This window comes from Chamaea fasciata, unplaced genomic scaffold (genome assembly GCF_029207755.1).
Source record: "Chamaea fasciata isolate MVZ Bird 193981 ecotype frontalis unplaced genomic scaffold, bChaFas1.0.hap1 SCAF_39, whole genome shotgun sequence".
NCBI classification, from domain to species: domain Eukaryota; kingdom Metazoa; phylum Chordata; class Aves; order Passeriformes; family Sylviidae; genus Chamaea; species Chamaea fasciata.
This window is the reverse complement of record NW_027094124.1, coordinates 1,851,390-1,866,274: the sequence shown is the minus strand read 5'-3', so window position 1 is coordinate 1,866,274 and position 14,885 is coordinate 1,851,390. Positions and strand designations below refer to the sequence as shown.

The following is a 14,885-nucleotide window of genomic DNA, read 5'->3' as shown; positions in this document are numbered from 1 at the left end:
GGGGGGAAATTTGGGGAATTTTGGGATAATTTGGGGGAATTTTGGTGGTTTTAGGTAATTTGGAGAAATTTTAGGGAAAATTAGGGATTTTTGGGGAAATTTGGAAGATTTGGGGGAATTTTAATAGATTTGGGGAGATTATTTGAGGAATTTTTGGGAATTGGGACATATTGGGGAAATTTTGGAGATTTTTGGGAAAATTTCGGGAATTTTGGGGAAATTTTGGAACAATTTTGAGGGATTTTAGGAAATTTTCAGAAAATCGGGAATTTCCGGGGAAATTTGGAGGATTTGGGGGAAATTTTGGAGAATTTTTATGGATTTTGGGAGATTTTCGGGAATTTTGGGGAAATTTTGGAACAATTTTGAGGGATTTTAGGAAATTTTCAGAAAATCGGGAATTTCCGGGGAAATTTGGAGGATTTGGGGGAAATTTTGGAGAAATTTTATGGATTTTGGGAGATTTTCGGGAATTTTGGGGAAATTTTGGAACAATTTTGAGGGATTTTAGGAAATTTTCAGAAAATCGGGAATTTCCGGGGAAATTTGGAGGATTTGGGGGAAATTTTGGAGAATTTTTATGGATTTTGGGAGATTTTTGGGAATTTGGTGAAATTTGGTGATTTGGGGTTTTTTTCGGGGATTTTGGGGGAAAATTTTGGGGGATTTCAGGAAAATCAGGAAAATGTCTGGAAATTTGAGGGATTTTGAGAAAATTTTGGGGAAATTTTGGGATTTTTGGGGAATTTTTCGCTAATTCTGCCTCTCCCCCTCCTCAGAGCTTTCGCTGGAGCCGCTGGAGGAGGAACCCACGTTGAGGCGGGGCCTAAAACGGAAGTGAGAGGAGCCAGAGCCCCAAACAAGACTCGGGGGCGAGGCCAAGACCAAAGATGGGGCGAAATTCCCAAAGAAATCGTAAAAATACTGAGAAATTCCGGAGACAATGTATAAAATAAAACGGTGAAAAAACCAACATGGCGGCCAACAGCGGGTGGGGCTTAAACCGGAAGAGGGCGGGGCCTAAGCAGAATGCGAGTCGGGGCGGGACCAAAAACCGAAAATGGGGAGAAATTCCACCAAAAAAATTTGGGAAACTTTAAAGGAAAATTGAGATAGAGAAAGAAAAAACCCAAATGGCGGCCGGGTGGGCGGGGCTTAAACCGGAAGTGTGTGCGTGTAAACAGTAAATGGGTGGGGCCTTGAACCGGAAGTGGGCGGAGAAATCCGGACATTGAGATTCTGGCAATTTTAATTGTCCCTAATGAGTGGGAGGAGCTTCAACAGGAAGTTGCCGGCGTGAAAACCGGACGTGGGCGTGGTTTAAAAAGGACATGACACCGTTTAAACACAAAATGAGCTCAGGGTGAGAATGTCAAGAAGGGGGCGTGTCCTGATGATGTCACGACTTCTCTCCCTCATTACCATCCCGCCCCTTCCGGCCCCGCCCCCCGAGGTCGTCCCGGAAGTTCCGGAGCCACCGACGCTCGATCTCGAGGTGAAATCCTGAAATTTTGAGGGCGAAATTTGGGAATTTGGGGAAATTTGTGGGATTTTGGGGGATTGTTCCAAGTTTCTTGGGATTTGGGGGAGAATTTTGAGATTTTTTGGAGATCTTTTGGGGGGGGCGATGAAAATTTGTTGGAATTTTGTCAAAATTGTTTTAAAATTTGTCCAAAATTCATCAAAATTTTGGGAAAAAATCGGGAAAATTTAAGGGAAAAATTGTGAAGAAAAAAAATTGTAGAAATTTCGTAAAAAATTTGAATCAAAATTCTTCAAAAATTCATCCCAAAACCATCAAAACTTTGAGAAAACTCGGGGAAAAATTCGGGAATTTTTTCCTGATTTTCCAAAAATATTTTAGGGAATGTTTTTGTTAAACTTTTTTGGGATGATTTTGGTCAGGTTCAGTTTTGGTGTTTTTGGAGAAATTTTTCGCGATTTTTTGAGTCAGAACTTTGGATCAATTTTTAAAAACAAATTATTGAAATTTAATGAAATTTGAATTAAATTTTTCCCAAATTTTGGCCAAAATTCCTCCAAACTTTGCCTGATTTTCCTGATATTTTTAATTACAATGTTTTAATTTTGGGGGGAATTTTTTGGGAACTTTCGCAGTTTTTCGGGGAATTTTGGGAATTTTTTCCCACATTTCTCCTCCTCCCCCTCCCAGGCTGCTCCTTGATCACGCCCAGCCCCCAGAAGGGGCGGAGCTTGGCGCCATCCTCAGCCGGGTTGGCCACGCCCCCTGGTGGCCGAGCTTGAGTGGGCTTTGGCCACGCCCCTTTCTCATAAACCACGCCCACTTCCCCTTAAACCATGCTTTAAGCCCCACCTCTGCATTTCCCTCCACATTATCCCCCACCCACTTTACGCCACGCCCACTTGTCATTCAAGCCCTGCCCACTGAAGCCCCGCCCACTTTCCTCAACCCGATTTTACGCCCACTCCCGTTTGGCCACACCCATTTAAGCCCCACCCCTTTACCTTTAAGCCTCGCCTATTTCCACTTTAAGCCCCGCTCACACAAGCCCTGCCCACTTTCATTATCCCTGCTATAACCCCACCCCTTTAAGCTCCTCCCACTTCACTTCCCACTTACATTCTGCCCACTGAAGCCCCGCCCCCTTTCCCCCAGACCTCGGTGCCGCTCATTGGCTGCAAGTGGAGCAGCCCCGCCCCTACGGCCCAATCAGCATCAAGCTCCCCCCACGGCGTCAATAAACCATGCCCACATGGCCGGAAATGGAGTTGTGAAGCTCGGGGGGCTGCCCTCGAGGGGCTGCGGGAAGCGGCGGGGGCTGGGCTCAGCCCCACACGGTGCCAGAGGAGCCCGTTCAGCGGCCGGGCGGGGAAATGCCCGTTGGTGGCAGCGTCCCCCTCGAGCCCAAGGCTCGGCAGCGCTGCCGTTGCCCCAGAGCCGCTCCCGCCCGCACAGCGGCAGCTGCTGCGCTCCGGCCGCACTCTGACTCTCTCCGTTTCTCGGTCTCCTGGCCCAAAAGCAGCGCCGGCATCCCGGCTTTGCAAGGCCGGAGCCAAGGCCGCGTCCCCCGCACGGCATTTCCCCAAGGCTGAAGCCGCCGGGTCGCTCCGAGGGACGCCGCGCTTGGGGTGGATCCCTGCTCCGGGTTAGTTTGGGGGACCAGGGGCAGGGGGAATGGCGAACAGCAGCAGAGCGAAGGGAGCGGGGATGGGATAGGATGGGGCAGGAGGGGATGGACGAGTGGTTTAGGGTCCGTGGGGTGGAGGTGTCGGACTCTGAGGTGCCGTCCTGACCCGTGGCAGGTGTGAGAAACCGCCTTGCTTGGTGGGAGAGCAGGACTGGATTCGTGTTGTTTGAGGGCGGGGAGGGGATGTTGATTTTCTTTCGTTCTTTCTGCGGCCAAAACCTCGCCGGGCACTGGGCGGGGTTGGCTTTGGGGGGCCCGGGGATGCGAGGCTTCGAGGGAATTTCCCCGAGGCTCGAGGCTGCTAAAGCCCCTCCCAGGGCAGACGTTGCGGCTCCCGCGCCCAGCGCCCCGGGGACGTGTGCCACCCAGCGGCACCGGGGACACCCGGCGCTGTCCGGGTGCTGCTTCTCGCTGAACCTCAACCCTCTGCCTCTTCTCCCTGCAGCATCTGCCCCGTGCATTTTCTGCCTCCACGTGAGCCCTGCCCGGCGCCGAGGCCATGGCGAGCCCCAGCCCCGTGCTCGAGGCTCAGGAGCAATCCAGCTCCAGCCAGGAGCAGCAGCAGCAGCAGCAGCGCCGCGAGGAGCCCAACATGCTGTGGCTGGTCAATCTCACGGGCGCCAACCTCGGCCTGCCTCCCATCTCCGAGGATCCCAATGATCGCTGCAGCATCTGGGAGAACCTGGTGAGCCTGGTGGACTTCCAGAGCCCGGGTTTTCCCCTGACCTCCGAGGAGCTCTGCGACTTCCTCGACATTCCCAGCACGGCCGCGTCCTCCTCCTCCGCCTCCAGCGCAGGCGAGGTGACTGCGTCCCTGCCCCAGACCGTGCCCAGGTCCCCTCCGCCCACCGAGGACGTCGACTACAAAACCAACCCGCACGTCAGGCTGCCCTATTCCTACGCCACCCTCATCTGCATGGCCGTGGAAGCCAGCGGGAAGCCCAAGCTCACCCTGGCCGCCATCTGCAAGTGGATCCGCGACAACTTCAGCTACTTCTGCCACGTTCATCCCAGCTGGCAGGTAGGAGCCGTTGGCAGGACTTCAACCCTGGGGTTTGTTCTCTTTTGCATCTAGAGCGCCATCCGGAACAACCTGTGCGTCAACAAGCGCTTCGTCAAAGTTCCCTGGGACAAGGGGGAGCCGGGCAGAGGCGCCTATTGGAAGTTTCACCCTCAATACACCAAGTGGCCCAAGAGCAGCAGCTCCGAGGGCCGCGGGGTGTTTCCAGAGCAAATCCCGCCAGCCTCCAGCAAGCGAGCCCAGCCATCAGCTCAGCGTGCACCCAGCCCGGCCCATGGCAGCCTCGAGGTGGGCGCGGAGCTGCAGCAGCCGCTCCAAGAGTTCGAGGAGTTTGGGAGCAACCTCTACAACGATCCCATGGGGAACGAGGAGGGGCAGCAGGTCCCAGAGCAGTTCCCGCAGCAGGTCCCGGAGCAGTTCCCGCAGCAGCTCCCGCAGCAGGTCCCGGAGCAGTTTCCAGAACAGTTCCCAGAACAGGTCCCGAAGCAGTTCCCAGAGCAGTTCCCGGAGCAGTTCCCGGAGCAGTTCCCGGAGCAGTTCCCGGAGCAGTTCCCGGAGCAGTTCCCAGAGCAGGTCCCGGAGCAGTTCCCGGAACAGTTCCCGGAGCAGTTCCCAGAGCAGGTCACGGAGCAGTTCCCAGAACAGTTCCCGGAGCAGTTTCCAGAACAGTTCCCAGAGCAGGTCCCGGAGCAGTTCCCAGAACAGTTCCCGGAGCAGTTCCCAGAGCCCTGCCCCACAGCCCTGGTGGCCGAGGCTTCTTGCCTGCCCAGCGATGCCCCGGGCGACCCCGAGGAGCCGCACGAGCTGACCGCACTGATGGGCAGCATTGACTGGGAGGCTCTGCTCAGCCCCTCCCTGGAGCAAGATTTCCTCGCTCTCGACAACCTGGAGCTGCCACCTTCCACCCTGGCTGAAGTGTTGCCCCTGTGCCCGGCAGGGGAGCAAGAGCAGCAGCAAATCCCCGCCGAGCCGGCCTCACCACGCCGGGCTTGGATGAAAACCTGACGGCCACGGCTTTCCTGGAGGTTGCCTGGAACGAGGAGACACCGGAGAATCTCCTCCCCAGCTGCAGCCTCCTGGAGCAAGGGGCTGAAAACATCCAGGCCTCGCTGCCCAACACGGATGTCATGGACTTTGTGGTCGACCCCTTTAAATCTTTCATAGAGATGGGCAATTAGACTACATTAGATAGGATAGGATAGGATAGGATAGGATAGGATAGGATAGGATAGGATAGGATAGGATAGGATAGGATAAGATAAGATAAGATAAGATAAGATAAGATAAGATAAGATAAGATAAGATAAGATGCTGCTTCCCCTCCTGGGTGGGACCCGGGGGCGTGGGGGGGAGACAGGACCTGAACAGGATGGGGGGACACGGGCAGCGCCCCCCTGTCCCCGCTGTGCCTCCCCTGTCCCCGCTGTGCCCAGCCCCCCAGTGCCCCCCCCCCATACCTCCCAGTGCCCCCTGCCCCCCCAGGCCCCTCCTGACCCCCTCAATGCCCCCCTGCTCTGCCCCCCTCACCTCCCCGGCGCCCCCCTGCCCTGTCCCCCACCCCTCCCAGCTCGGCCCCCCCAAATCCCGCCCGCCCCCGCGTTCTCCGCTGCCCTGGCGAGCGGGGGGGGGATGGGGGAAGTGAGGTTTGAGGTGAGGGGGGGTCTGGGGTGCAGGGATGGGGACACGGGGGTCAGGGAGTGTCCGGGGGGGTCACCACTCACCCCAGAGTCCTGCCGGGGGGAAGGGGGGGCTCCGTCCGGCACCTGGGGAGAGGAAAAGGGGGAGGATTCCAGGGAGGGAAGAGCAGGGCAGGCAGGATGCAGGCTGGGGGGAGAGGCCAAGGAAAGCCCCCCGGGGTGGGGAGGCACAATTTAACCCGGAGTTTTTGGTGTTTGGTCCCAAAGGGATCAGGGGATGGCTGAGGTTGGAAAAGGCTGTGGTCACCCTTGGCCACGTCCCCAAGTGCCACATCCACACAGCTGTGAAACCCCCCCAGGGATGGGGAGTCCCCCTGCTCTGGGCAGCCTGGGCCAAGACTGCCTTTTCCAGGAGGAATTTTCCCTCAGATCCAACCTAAACCTCCTCTGGGAGCCTTTCTGCCTCACCATGTCACCTGAGAGCAGAGCCTGACCCTCACCTGGCTGCCCCTCCTGTCAGGGAGCTGTAGAGACCACGGAGGTCCCTCCTGAGCCCCTTCACATCCCTCAGCCTCTCCCGGTGCTCCAGCTCCATTCCTGAAACATTAATTTTGAAAAATTAAAGATTTTAGTTGAACCAGATATTGCTGAAGTAAGACAGATAGATTTCCCTTTTGATAAGCAGAAGCCGGATTTAAGGAACTGATAAATCATGGGGCCTGTCAACTTATGTTTGTGTATTCTGACTAATCAATAGGCTTCAAGAAGGACAATGAATTCATAAATCAAATACTCCTGGGAAAACAGGATTCAGTTGTCACGCAACACTAAAAGGTTAAAAAGTCAAAGCAAAGAAGACTCACTTACTTCATCATTTTGAGACCCCGCCCCATAAAAAAGACCACCGACCCATTTCAAAGAACAAACCACGCATGCTTAATAGCTTTTGGCTAATTACCATACGAAGCGGGGAATGGGATGTACTAAAGTCATGAATATAAATTTGTGTTTTGGGTATTCAATACTTCTGTAGATAAAAAGACCCTGTGATCTTCTGTGAGCGCGCGTGTGTTTGGGAGCTATCCCGCAGGCTGCCCGGCATCGTAATTAAACATACACTTTCTAACTTTAAACTCTTAGAGAGTCTTTTGTCCGTCATAGTTGAGTATCGGCATTAGGGCGATATTCATATTTTTTTAATAATTCATTATGGCGAGCCAGGCAGGAGCCTGCTCTCTCTCGCCAAGGGGGCCATCGGGGTCTAGGACCCTTCTGGGCGCCCCCCAGGATTTTCTGGGTAGAAGGCTCCTGCGACCCCCTGACGCCCCCGGAGACAGACCAGAGCCTGCTGGAACTACGGACAAAAAGGTATGTTTAAAAAATAAAGTAAAGAACAAATACTGAAGACAGGTACCTTTGAATAGAGGCAGCTTGTAAGTCATAAGGTATGTTTAAAAAATAAAGTAAAGAACAAATACTGAAGACAGGTACCTTTGAATAGAGGCAGCTTGTAAGTCATAAGAGACGTCTTATGCAAAGCAGAGGCCTGAATGAGTTTTGGAAAAACTCCGCGGAGTATCGTAGATGGTTGTTTTGTTTCCAGGTAAAGAACCTGGCAGTTGGTGGCTGCATCCCGAGTGGCGGGGCAGCAACGGCGGCAGCAGAGCCGCTGGTCTAGGGTCTTGTTGGTTCTAAAGCAGTACTAGCTCCGGTTTCGGCTTGTAGTTTAAAGGTGCACCTTGGTAATGCATAATCTGAGGGGCTAGCCTGAGTTTTGAGATGCAAAGGGTCCCGTTTTGAGTCGTGGGCCCGCGCACCGGATGTGTGTGTGTGTATTGCGGGCAGATCTGTGTCTGCTTGGCGATCCCGAGGTTTTGTGATTGTGAATCAATTTTGTACCGTTTGTGCTGCGGTTTGTGAAAGCTTGTAGAGCAGTCGTTTCTGTTTGTGTCATTTTGGAATCTGCTACTAATCTCTAATCTCTGTGTTTTTGGAAATTCTGCAACATGGAAGAGATTTTAAAACCCCCGCTCATTGGCGGAGAGATACCTCTGTCTGAGAAAGAGAAGGGATTTGGGAAGGCTGTGGCGTCTCATGGGAAGGCTGTGTGCTAGTTTTGATCGTTTAACTGATAGTGTGACTTCAATTAGTTTGTTGTTCAGTAGAAAAGCCCCGTGAGTGAATAAACGGTTTGTAGAGAAAAAAAAAAAAAAAAAAGGAAAAAAAAAGGAACAAAACAGGCAAGGAGGTTTTTTCCCCTCTCTATCTATGCCTGACATAGCTGGTGATCAAGGGTACTTAGTGTCACCTTGGTAGTCAGACAACAGGCTGAACTCACAGCCTAAGGCTATGTTTCCCAGCTCTTTGTAAAAAGCTGAGGGATTTTTGGCAAGTGGAAGTTTGCAATTGCCAGAGTGTGTGATAATATCTTCAAAGTGCTGTAGTCCTCGGCTGCAACTGCAGAAGAGCAAAGGGGGAGTGTGGGATCGAGCCCCGCCCCCCCTTTCCTGCAGGAGGGTCTGTGCTGTGTCCCGGCTGAAGTCTGTAGGATTTTAAGAATGTATTCAGAGTCATAGAGGATCTCCCCCCCACCTTGGCTGCTTCCTTTGCGAGCCTAAAACTGTGCCTGACTGATTGGAAAAGTTTTCGTTTGTCTGTTTTTGCTTTTTGTTTGTTTGCTTTAATAAAAAGACGTTTATCCTTTTCTTAACCATAAGTTCTTGTCTCAACAGGTAATGCTTCGAGCCTTAGTTTGAAAACATCTGTTTTGCTTTTTATGCCTCGAGCCTTGTTTTGATTTTTCCTTTTTTGCTTTTTAACCATAATTCTTTCCTCAACAGCTGAAAGTACAGCTAACTTTTTCCTTTTTAAAGTCAACAAACTGGTTTTTGTTTCGTTTTGTTGTTTTTTCTCTCTTGTGTTGATTTTGATATATGCCCAGGAATAGGAGGCACAAGAATTGGGAAGCTGGTTCAAAAGAGTTCCCCTGCCCAAGGAGGGGCTGCTACTGTGAGCAGTGGACTGTGCTTCGTGGTGCACTCTGTCAAGGCTCGTGGGTCCGATAAGGGTACAAGTGGCTAGTACCTAAGAGTGGAACCATAAGCCCGCGCAGCAGTAAAATATTTGAGTTGCTGGAAAACGAAATTTCAAAGATCTTAAAGAAACCAGTACAAATTCCTAAAGTTGAGTGTGGCCAGCATATTTTTGTACCAGAATAATACCAGGTGAAACTTAAGAATTAGAATAAGATCAAAAAGCATTAAAAAAAAAAAAAAGAGAGAATTCTTAATAGACACAGGGGCAACATTTTCAGTGCTGAATAAGGCCCTAATACCTGTAAACAACGACTATGTTATGGTAAAAGGAGCAACTGGCCAATCTGAAAAAGCTTATTTTTTTTGCAAACCATTGAAGTATAAATTGAAAAACAATGAAGAATTCATTGATTTTCATATATGCCTAAAGCTCCATCTGCACTTTTGGGCAGAGATGTGCTAGAGCAGCTGGAGACAAAAATAGTATTTAAGAATTGGAAAATTATTTTGGAGGTAAAAGATCAACAATATGTAGAACTGTTAAGCTTAATGATGATAACCAAAGAAATTGAAGTTGCCAATGAAGAAGAGAATTTCAAAAAAATAATAAATCAAGTGTTTCCTGGGGTGTGGGCTTCTGACATACCAAGCAGGGCAAAGAATGCACTATCCGTATAGGTCAAACTTAAAGAAAGAAGGCAGCCAGTAAAAGTTAAACAATAGCCCCTAAAGAAGGAAGACAGAGAAGGGATTAGTCCAATTATTGAAAACATTTGAAGATAAGACTACTAAAAGAGTGTCAGTCTGATTTTAACACTCCTCTCCTGCCAGTGAAGAAGCCTAAGAGATCATACAAGCTAGTACAAGACTTAAAGGTTGTTAATAAGATAACTGAAGACTCGTATCCAGTAGCTGCTAACCCTTACACCTTTTTAACTCGTTTAATCCCTGAACTAACCTGGTTTACTGGTTTAGATTTGAAAGATGCTTTCTTTTGCCTCCCTCTCCATGAAGTCGGCCAGAAAATCTTTGCATTTGAGTGGGAGAACCCCAAAAGTAGACGAAAAACTCAGCTCACATGGTGTGTTTGCCTCAAAAGTACAAAAACTCCCCCACCATATTTGGGGAACAGCTTGCAAAAGATTTGGAGTCTTGGGAACCTCCACCAGGAGAAGGACAGTTGCTCCAGTATGTGGATAACCTCCTAATAGCCACCCAGACCCAGGAAACATGTGTGGACTGGACGGTAAGCCTCCTCAACTTCTTGGGCCTGCAGGGGTATCGGGTGTCCCAGAAGAAAGCCCAAATGGTGAGACAAACAGTAATTTACCTGGGCTATGAAGTGAGTGCTGGACGGAGAACCTTAGGGCAAGATCGCAAAGAGGCAATATGCCAGACCCCAAAGCCTCAGACAGTGAAAGAACTGAGAACCTTCTCAGGCATCACAGGATGGTGCAGACTGTGGATTTATAATTACGGATTACTTGTTAAACCTCTGTATGCCTTGATCACGGAAGGAAGCAGAGATCTTCAGTGGACCAAAGAAGCGGCTCGAGCCTTCGACCAGCTAAAGAAAGCCCTCATGTCAGCACCAGCCTTGGGACTTCCAGATGTAAGTAGGCCATTCTTTTTGTTTTCTCACGAGAAGCAAAGGATCGCTTTAGGGATACTAGCACAAAACCTGGGCCCGTATTGAAGGGTAGTTGCCTACCTCTCTAAGCAGCTGGATACGGCAGCTAAGGGGGTGGCCAGGGTGCCTCAGAGCCGTTGCAGCAGTGGCAGTGAACATCCAAGAGGCACGCAAGTTCACCCTGGGCCAGAAGACGACGGTGCTAGTGTCTCACAAAGTGTGTACAGTCCTGGAAGTGAAAGGGGAGCATTGGCTCTCCCCACAGAAATTCCTGAAGCACCAAGCTATACTGGTGGAACAGGATGATGCTGAGATTGTGGTAACTAACATTGTGAACCCAGCTTCCTTCCTCAGCGGAAGCATGGGAGAACCAGCGAACCATGATTGCCTGGAGACCATTGACGCCACCTACTCCAGTCGCCCGGATCTGAAAGACAGCCCACTTGAAAATGCCCAGACCTGCTTTACTGATGGGAGCAGCTATGTCAACAGTAGGAAAAAGCATGCTGAGTATGCAGTTACCTCAAGCAGAGAGACTCAAGGTATGCATTTGGAGTTGTGCATGCCCACGGAGCCACTTGGAGAAAGAGAGGACTGCTAAACTCACAAAAGAAGAATATTAAACACGCACAAGAAATATTGAGAGTGTTGGAGGCAGTACAACTACCTGAGAAGGCAGTCATCATGCATATCAAGGCACACCAGAAGGTGAGCTCGGAATTGGAAGAGGGGATCATGCTGGCAGATAGAGAGGCAAAAGAAGCAGCAAAAAGTGAGATACCTAATGAGACAATTGAAGCAGCATTAATTCCAGATGGAAAAATTTCTATTGAGGGTAAGCCAATATACAATAAAGAGGATAAAAAACTCATTAAGGCAGAAAAGGCAAGTTATAACCAGGAGGGATGGGCTGTAACAGAAGAAGGGAAACTTGTAGTACCCTCCTATTTGTTGTGGGCATTAGTACAGACGGAGCATGAGAAAACACACTGGCGAATGGATGCCCTGTCTAACCATTTCAAAGAAAAGATCATGGCCAGGAAATTGCAGGGCACAGTGATACAAGTAACTCATCAGTGTAGCCTTTGCCTCCCAACTAATCTCAAAAATACTCCAAAGCCTAAAGTGGGACAAATTGGGAAAGGCTGTGGACCTGGGCAACAATGGCAAATTGACTTTACAGAGCTGCCCAGGAAGGGAGGACATCGTTACCTATTGGTGTTAACTGATACCTTCTCAGGATGGCCAGAAGCCTTTTCTGGCCGGACAGCTAAGGCCCGAAAGGTAAACAAGCACTGTTACAAGAAATAATACCGAAGTTTAGAGTTCCAGCCACCATATCCTCAGACAGAGGGCCACACTTTATTTCAAAAACTGTGCAGCAAATAAGTAATCACCTGGGAATAGATTGTGAATTGCATACCCCATACCACCCTCAATCTAGTGGTCAAGTGGAAAAAATGAACCACTTGATTAAACAACAAATTGTGAGATTGGGGCAAGGAGTAAATTTGCCCCGGCCCCAGGCTTTCCCATTGGCACTATTGCAAATTCGAACAAAACCAAGGGCAAAAAAAGAAACTAAGCCCTTTTGAAATACTGTATAGAAGGCCATATGCAGTTCAAAAAAGAACAACACCCATGCAAGTAGGGGAAGAAACCCTACATGAGTATATAAAGGCCCTAAATAAACAACTTCGAGAAATTGAGAAATACGTGGCCGAAGCTCAAAACCGAGAATTAGATAAGCCAGTATGTATATGTTAAGTCTTTTGCAGAAAAGACCTTGGAACCACAGTGAGAAGGACCATTCCAGGTGCTTCTTACTACCTTCACTGCAATCAAGATCAAAGAACAGAAAGCCTGGATCCATCACTCCCGAGTGAAGAAAGCCCCAGAAGGAATCTGGAAGATCACACCAGGTGATAACGAACTGAAGCTGAAGCTCACTCAGAACTACGAAGAGATAGACTAAGAGTTATTGCGGACATTATGTGGAAAATTGTAATTATTGCAGTAATTACTGTAACTTATTTCCTTCAAAGAGTGAATGAGAAATTATTTTGCACAGCAGAAAAAAAAAATCCCTAGTGATCTAATTCTGAAAATATACTGTTTCCTTTAGAAGCATCTTGCTCAACACTCGATTTCAGAGTTTCACCCACAGATTACAATTCTTTGCATTTTGATGTCCCTGAGCTCCCCACCTTGTGGTTTCCAAGTGCAAACAATTTCCTCAGTGTTATTCACGGCCTGAGAGAAGGAAACGAGTGTGTTCGCCTTGCTGTTCCCCACAAATGCCAAGTGAATAAAACACAAATCCTCAGATACAGGGGAGTATCTGAGATATTCCCCTGGCCTTTCCTGGCACCACAACCAGCTCATCCCCACTCAGGAAATGTGAAGGGAATTATTCCCAGCCCAGAGTTTCAAGGAAAGATTCATCCCAGCTTCCTTGGCTTGCAAAATTTGGTCATTTCTTAGGGGACCTCCAGGACTCACCTTCTTCCCCCGAGGCAGGAAAAATGGTGCTGTGCTTTCACCTGAGTCACAGCTGGGCCTGGGCTCCACATGCTCCTTGAGAAGGAGGAAAAAGAACAGGATTCATTGACAAGAACCTGGTTTGAGCAGAATGAAATGAGTAAAGCAAGTTCTCGGATTGTTTTAGTGGAAATTGTGAGAAGCTTTCCCTCACAACTTGGTTTCTTTCTATTTTTAGTTCTTCCATTTGGGCAAATCCTGAATTCCACCCACCCCTGACCACCAGCACGAGGAATGGATCCCAGAGACTTGGGAAGGCCACAAGGGATTTTACCTCTGCCTGCTTCCACTGGGAACAACATTCCCAAAGATACTAAGATGTAAATGACTGTGACTGCACATAGGAACCAGTTTCCCCTTGGATGGGGAAGGAAATCCCACCAGGCTGACCTGGCCATGCACATCTCCTGTGGAATCTGCTTGGGTTACAGCCAGAGGAGCTGAAACCCTTTGGAACCACCAGTTCTTTGTCCTTTTAGAATCACCCCAGAATCCCTAAAGTTGGAAAAGACCTCCAGGAGCATCAGCCCAGCTGTTAACCCAGCACATCCACAGGATTGTGAAACACTTTCAGGGCTGGGGACTCCACCACTCCCTGCATGGGAACCAGGAGATGAAGTCAGATGAGAAGAAACTGAAGAAAAAAGGAATGAAGTTTTCCTTTTTTTTTTTTTTTTTTTTTTCCTTATCTGGAGGGTAAATACTGGTTTGTTTTTTTGTTGTTGTTGGGGTTTTTGTTTGTTTTTGGGGGTTTGTTTTTTTTTTGTTTCCCTCCCAGCCAGGAATTCCTTCCCAAAATCCCATCTCTCCTAGTTGGAAGCCTCCCCCCCTGTCCCGTTAGCCCACACCCACGGAAAGAATCACTCCTCCTGTTGTTTTAAAGCCCCGCCCCGAGAGCGACTCACCCGCTGAACCTGCGTTTGCAGAGCGGCCGGGTTGTCGTAGCAGCTGCCTGCGGGGAGAAGGGGACGGCTCAGGGCTCCGCGCCGGCTCCCACACCCGCCCCCCCCTCACACGGCCCCCACACGGATCCCCCGCGCGCCGCCCGCACCGAAGCCGAGGAAGCGCATGAGGGCCAGCACGAGCAGGCGGTGCGGGAGGCGGCGGGGATCGCAGGCGGCGGGCAGCGCGGGGAGGGCCCGGGGAGCCGCCGCCATCGCCGCCCTCAGCGCCGAGCAGCGCCCGCTGCTCCTCGTCCGCCATCGCGCCCGCCGCGCGTGAGCCCCGGCACGTCACCCGCCCGGCACGTGACCCGCCCGGCACGTCACCCGCCCGGCACGTCACCCGCCCGGCACGTCACCCGCCCGGCACGTCACCCGCCCGGCACGTGACCCCCCGTTGCCACGGCAACGCCGGACTGAGGCCTGAGGGCGGGGGGGGGAACTCTGGGAAATAGGAACGTGAAATAAATATTAAAAATATGTCAGTGTCAGTGTAAGCGTGAATGTCAGTGCTAGGAAAATTAACCCGCAAACGACACAGGTTTATGTGCGAAAAGGAGCCAGAGGAGTGCTTTTACTTTATAAATGATAATTAATAATAAAAGAATAAAGGGAGAGGCCATGGGGCATTTCCCCTGAGGTCTGTGAAATTTTGGAGGACGCAGCCTCCTATTTATCCCAATTTCCTGGCCCCGTTTCCCTCTCTTCCCCTGTTGCCTGAGGTGCTTGAGAGTTACATACTTCCCAGAGTGCCCAATACCCAAAATTCCTCCTTAACGTACAACCCCCTTTAAACTTTGAATTTTTATGGAATTTATGGGGTTTCCCCATTGTTTCTTTCATCTTTCAACATCCATTTTCATTTATCAGCAAACCTACCGTTTGTTTGTGAAGGCAAACGTCTTCTTTT

The 14,885-nt window shown here is 50.1% G+C and overlaps 1 pseudogene; it reads left to right on the top strand.

Moving 5' to 3' along the window:
- Positions 1–974: 974 nt before the first annotated feature.
- Positions 975–5,369, top strand: LOC136303611 (forkhead box protein J1-like; annotated as a pseudogene).
- Positions 5,370–14,885: the final 9,516 nt, after the last annotated feature.